This window comes from Nomascus leucogenys, chromosome 12 (genome assembly GCF_006542625.1).
Source record: "Nomascus leucogenys isolate Asia chromosome 12, Asia_NLE_v1, whole genome shotgun sequence".
Lineage (NCBI taxonomy): Eukaryota > Metazoa > Chordata > Mammalia > Primates > Hylobatidae > Nomascus > Nomascus leucogenys.
In genome coordinates this window covers 87,084,638-87,091,279 of record NC_044392.1, presented here as the reverse complement: position 1 = coordinate 87,091,279, position 6,642 = coordinate 87,084,638, and positions in this window count along the sequence as shown.

Here is a 6,642-nt window from a genome sequence, read left to right as displayed (position 1 = left end):
ATGAGTGTGTGCTTGGTTCGTCAGGAGAACTGACTAATGATACAGGCGGTGGCTACTAACCAGCAAAGATGGGAGGCATAGCTCCTGCTCACGTTTGTCAGACCATGTCTGGCTCCTGACTTTTGCAACCCTTTTCTCCCTCTCCCGAGGCCCCTCCAGCAGCATCTGCTGACTTGTACCTGTACTTCCACCATCAGGGTTGAGGAACATTGTTGACCATGGCAGAAGTGATAGAAGAAACTTCTTTCCATCAGCTTTGAGTCAAAATAATGCCAGCTCTATCCCTTATATTCTGAAAATTGGTCCTTTACCTTTTTTTTTTTTTTTTTTTTAAAAAAGAGAAAGACCTAGTTTTCACCCTGGACTCTATTTTACCTGCTCCGAAACAACTGTAGAGTCAATCAATACAGTGCATTTCAGTTCACATTGTATTGGCTGGATCTAGTCATAACACTCCATCTGATTGCAGGAGAGATTGTAAAGTGTAGTTTAGCTGTATGTCTGGGAATAAGAAGAGAAAGGGGATAGTGGGGGTACTAGGGTCCCCTCCACACCCTTTTTTTGTAACTATGAATATTTTCCCAACGAATAGATATTTCATTAATAGCTAGGGTATGGCTTTAATTACTGTCTGGTTTACTCACTTGGTGAACCGGGATGTAGCTCATGGAAAAACAAAGACTAGTTTTGACCTATAAGCTTAAACTCAAGCCCTTTTCCTCTACTCCTATGCATGCCTATTTAGTCTTCCAGGTAATACTGTGCAAATGGCTAAAGATGAAATGAATCATAAAACCTCTTTCCTATACCTGCTAGTTCCTTCAGGGATAGGGGCTACTTTCAAGTGGGAAGGGACCAAATCCTATCTAATTGCAGCTGTCATAATACTGAAAAGACAGAGGAGAGGAGAAAAAAGCTGTATTAATTAGGAATTTTGGTTACAGGTGATAGAGGGTTAGGTCATAACTTTATTTTAAAAAAGGATATTAATTTGCTCAAGTACCTGGGAAGTTCACGAGAGACAGCCAACTCCAGGAACAGTTGGATCAAGTGCTTCAAATAAGGTTTCTCCCTCCCCATCTGTATCTCTGTCTCTAATCTCTATCTCTCATCTCTATGCCTCTGCTTGGCTTAATCTTCAAGTAGTTTCTCTTCATGAATAGGTAAGATGACTGCTGGCAGCCCCAAATAGTTACATGTCTCAAGAACTCTGGTAAAATACCAGGAAAGGCTGATTAGTCTGATTGAGTTGTAAACCCTCTTCTGCACCTGTCACCATGGCTAGAAGGGTGGAGGAGTCTATCAAGTAGGCATAAGGCAATGCAAAGGCCCTTCTGTGTATTTCGGGGGGCACAACTTGTGGGTATGTCAGCCCTACCTGAACTGAACAGATTGAGCCATGTTGTTATAGAATGGGTAACAGATGAAAATAAGGGAAAATAAAAAATAAATGTCCACAATAGAATCAATCTGAAATGACCAGACTGTGTGGAATAGAGAGCTTTTGCCCTTTTTGTTACACAAATATGCTCAATAGATGGTCACTTTTAAATCCTGTACTTGAAGCTTCCCAACTGCCTAGTCTTCTCATCTTCACTAGCTCTAGGGTTCCTCATGGAACTAGGTGCCTGTATTCAATGCCATGATAACACTGATTGTTGGTTTGGTGGGTGAGTTAAATTTCACATCCTGAGCTTTCTCCATCTGCCACATCCCATTGCTGATTGTAGGTCAGGTTTAATTGTGTCCTGAATGTGCACAAAACCAGGGTTGGTACCTCTGTTTTTGGTGTAAGGGTGAGCTTGATTTTTGAGTATGTTAGCACATCAGTGTTTCATCTAAGATGATGTATGAGGATTATGAGTACTTTTTTGTTGTTTAGGAATATGATTTCTTTTGCCTGAATTAAGCCTTCAATGTAAAAATATTAATATTTTGCACATTTTTTTCTGATGATAAATACATGTTTATTAAAGAAAATCCAGAAAATACAAAAGAATATAAAAAAGAAAAAAACTACAATTTCTCATCCCAGTGAGAATATTAAAATTGTGTTTGATTTTTAAATTCGTGGTGTGTGTATATGTATGTGTAACTAATTATAAAATTAAAACCGTAAGATATATATATATATATACCTCATTTAAACCTGTTCTTGATTTAGCCTGTAATACTTTAATTCATTAAATAATCATCTAAAGCATAATTTTTAATGGGTGCAGAGTTCATAATATATAAGTGTTGCTAAATGTATTTAATTCTCTTTTGGACATTTAGGTAGTTTACGATTTTGTATTGTAAATAATACAGTAATATGCATCTTTCACTTTTCAAATCTTTGATTGTGATTTTAGATAAATTCCTGGACATTGACTCCTGAATTGTTCTAGGATTTTTATACATATTTAAGTTCATGTCAGAGAAATTATACTGCTTTACACTTCTCGCAAGTGTGAATGAGCATATACATTTCCCTCACCTTTTCCCACAGTAGTAACATTTAAAAATTGATAGTTTGATAATGGAAAAAAAGTACCTGGCTTTTGTTTTAATTTATATACATTGATGTCTGGTGAGTTTGCCCATTTTTTTGCATTTATTAGCCATTTGTGTTTCTTCTGCTAGATGTCTACTCATAGAGGACTGTGCTTATTTTTTTTGGTATGTTCATCTTTTTCATTTTGAACAACCTTTTGGTGATAGACATACTGGCCTGAGAGTCAGAATTACTGGGTTCCGCAGTTTCCTTATCTATAAAATGGGGATAATGTCAGGTGGATCCATAGTCTATTCTGATAGGTCTAAGTAGCCAAACATTAGCCTTTTCAGAAAGTTCAACCTGTACTTATCTTACTTCTCTCACAGGGAGTTTAAGAGACTCAAATGAGCTGAGTGTGCAAATGCTTTATAAGCAACAAGAACGAATCAAAGTGAGGAATTCACTATTTCCTCCATAGTGATCTAGGCACAGACATCTTACTTTCAATGTCTCACTTATTTCTCACTACATATTCTTTTCCTCATTTAGCAGGGGAGGAGAATAAGGCTCTGCCAGTTTAAGCCACACAGCTTATGAGGAACAGAACCGGATGCTAGCCTGGGATGGCTGACCTCCTGTCCTACCATCTTTCCACTGTGGGATCCTGCTTCCCTCCAAGTCCTTTAAAGGGCGGATGAATTTACTTCCTCCCAGGCATAATCTACTTCAGTTGTGCACCCGGTAATAGACATTAGCCAAAGCTGCGCAGACATAGCCTGGATCAGTATGGTGACCAACCAAGTCTCATTAGCAACATAAAGAGCATTATTGAGTAGTAATTATTTTCTTTGGAAATGATTATTTTTCAGAAACATGCAATTCTGGGCTCCTGGAAAGTGGAATCATGGCCATCTTGGGTAATTGCTTAAGTCATCCTCATTTACCGTTGCTTACATTATGACGAGGCAGATTCACAACTCTTAAAGTGCAAGTTGGGAGAATGAAACTTTGAGCATTCTGAAATTTCCAGAGGTATCATGTTCTTCATCGTCCCTTTGCTCTCCATTCTGGGCATGTGAGAATAAACATAATCCCTGGCAGAATAATATTTCTAGAAATATGAGGAAAAACTTAATTGCTTTCATTTTACGTCCAGATGTTTTCCAGCAGGAAAGAAAATCTCCATAGAATGCGAGGTTCCCAAACAAATAAAACTTCCAAAAGAATCCTCCTTTTAGCAGGTCGCATTGTATTACTTGCAAACTAGCTGGTGAATAAGAGGAGCTTTGAAGTTTGCATAGTCAATCAAAAATGTTTCTTAGAGTTAAAAAGACACATAATCTATCGACAAGTATTTTTTTCTTGATATCTTCTATGTTACTTAATCTTTATATATAGTATTTTATTATTATTTTTTTTTTGAGACGGAGTTTCACTCTTGTTGTCCAGGCTGGAGTGCAATGGCACCATCTCGGCTCACTGCAACCTCTACCTCCCGGGTTCAAGCGATTCTCCTGCCTCAGCCTCTCAAGTAGCTGGGATTACAGGCATGCACCACCACATCTGGCTAATTTTGTATTTTTAGTAGAGACGGGGTTTCTCCATGTTGGTCAGGCTGGTCTTGAACTCTATATACAGTGTTTTAATACTCAAAGCAACATTTGGAATTTATGAACAAGACCCTGGACCAGGCAGCGTGGAGATGCCAGAATGAATAAGTCTTGGTCATTGACGTAGGTAGCCTTCCAATTTAGGAAAGGGGTTAAATCTAAGGCAAGAAACTTGTAATAAATGTTAGTACATGACAAATTTTATAAAAGAGAAACCAACAAAGTTCCATGGGAGATAGGGTGGGAAGAGATAATTTCCGCCTGGAGAGATCATGGCACACTCCATGGAGGAGGTGGCATATGGGATGGAAGGCTTTAGGCAGGCTGGGAGTGGGTAGGGGATTCCAGACAAAGGACACAGCAGAGGCAAAGTCATGGGGTTGCCACAGCATGGGGGCAGGGAATTCGGATAGGAGTGGCATCTGGCTGGCTGGTAGGTGGACGGGAGAATGGGCGCACCAGGAAAGTGAGCGCTGTGGTGCTGCCATCAACTTTGCTCCTTGCCACACTGCTAGTCCTTGGCACAATGCCTTTCTCAGGAGGCTCAAGGATACTGATGAACTCAATAAATGAACAAATGAAAGAACAAGACCCAGTGAGCAATCAAGGAGCAAAAGTCTTCATGTTGGTGGCAGCACATTCTTTTGTCTAATTCATTGTCTGGGTGCACTGGTATATTTACCTCTTAGTACAGTAGAAGCTCCCTCTTCAGTCTAGGGTTGGTTATGTGGAAAAAATTTAGTTGAAGAGGTAAGCCATGGAAAAGTATGGATTTACACCTTAAATGTTTTTAATTTATCTTAAATAAATGTACTTTAATTCACCATCTCTATTATTTTTATCATTACCTAGGGCTAAGACTTTTCCTTTGAGTAAGCACCCACTGAAGGAAGCTCCCCTACCTCATTTTGAATAAACCACACCTGTAACTCAATAGCTATGATTTTATGATTTCCAGCTTAGGTTCTTTTAATGCAGAAGGCAAACATAAATAAACCTGTGAAGCAATCTGAATGCAGAACCATTTCGGGCTTTTATTGTTTTGCCCCAATCCTGTACAGTTGTCTTTCTCACACACCATTAGGCAATATTTTTTTTTAGCAATAGCCTTTACCAATTCTTTTCAAATCATTCTACTTAGTTTTCATGCAGACAGTCTTTTTTTTTCCCTGAACTCATATTTCATCAGGTTACATAATATTGATCAAAATTATGTAATTATGATAACAAGGACATTTGGAATGAGGAATCTGAGAACCATCACAACTACCTCTTGATCAGAACATAATTGAGGCCGTGGGAGCACAAACACACAGGCTAAGTAGAGAGACCTCTTCTCTTAGACAGTTGCATGTGCCGAGGGCCTCAGCTGTGTGTCCTCCAGAGAGCTGGTTAATCCTGAGTTCAGAGAGCTTCTAGCATTCCACTAGCACCTTTTATCACAAGGCACTGAAACCTTGGCCAACGCAGAGGCATGTCATGCAAACCGGACATAGAGCTGGTCTGCCCTAGAGTACATCCGGGGTGCCTTGCCTTAGAAATGCCAAGGGGATGCTGCTGTAACACTTTTACTATCATGGGTTCCCATGGGGGTCCCCTCCAGCCGACTTCAGGAATGAAGCTCCAGGGTGTGTAATTGTTTTAGCATAAATCAATTCAAAGTGGTGAGGAAGGCTCTCGGGGATCATGGAACAGTGCTTGGCATGTGGCTAATTCGTATTAAATAGCTCCAGATAAAAACGGACATGGTTTTCTGCTACAGTAGGCAGATTGCTTGACTCTCTGGGAGTTGAGTACTTGGAGGAGAAAAATGAAGGTTTCCAAGACTCTGGCTGGTGTCCTAGCAAGACTCATCTTCCGTTGTCAAGGTGGCTGGTTCCCCGTGGGAAGGGAGGGAAGCCAGGCCCATCTGAGCATCTCAGGCCAGTGCCCAGAGCCCTGACCCTGCACCAAGCATGCAGAGTGACCTTGTGGGGAGAAGACTTGGGTAGGGGTCAGGAGCCAGCGGTGTTGTCCTTTCTTATGCTTAACTGGCCACATAACCTAAAGAAAATTCCTTGATCCCTGAAAGGCTACTTTTTCTTCTTTTTCTGTAAAATGAAGGTAAACTGAAAGCATTTGTGAAAGTCAAAAGCTAAGAGTCATGCACTGTTCAAGACACTACAAGGCCATGGGGTTTCTTAAGACATAAATCACTCAGTTCATTCAGGGGCAAGAGACATGCCCCATCTGTCTCCTCAGCCTCCTTTCACTTGAAGGAACTGAGGATGATCTGCCTGATGCCTGTCACACCATCCATCCACCCACCATGGCTAATTAATCTGCCCTTGAAGATGATCCCACCCCTCAAGATTAGCCTTGGGACATGAAGATCATTGCCTGGAAGAATATGGTGAGTCAGGGAGTTGAAATAACTGAGATTTTTTCCCCCCTATCTTGTGACTACGCTGAGGATTTTAGATTCTTTTCACCAAACACCCTCAGTCTTCTATGAACACCCACCACCCCAGTCTTCCTAAAACCTCCTACCACAGAGCAGATGTTTAGAGCCTC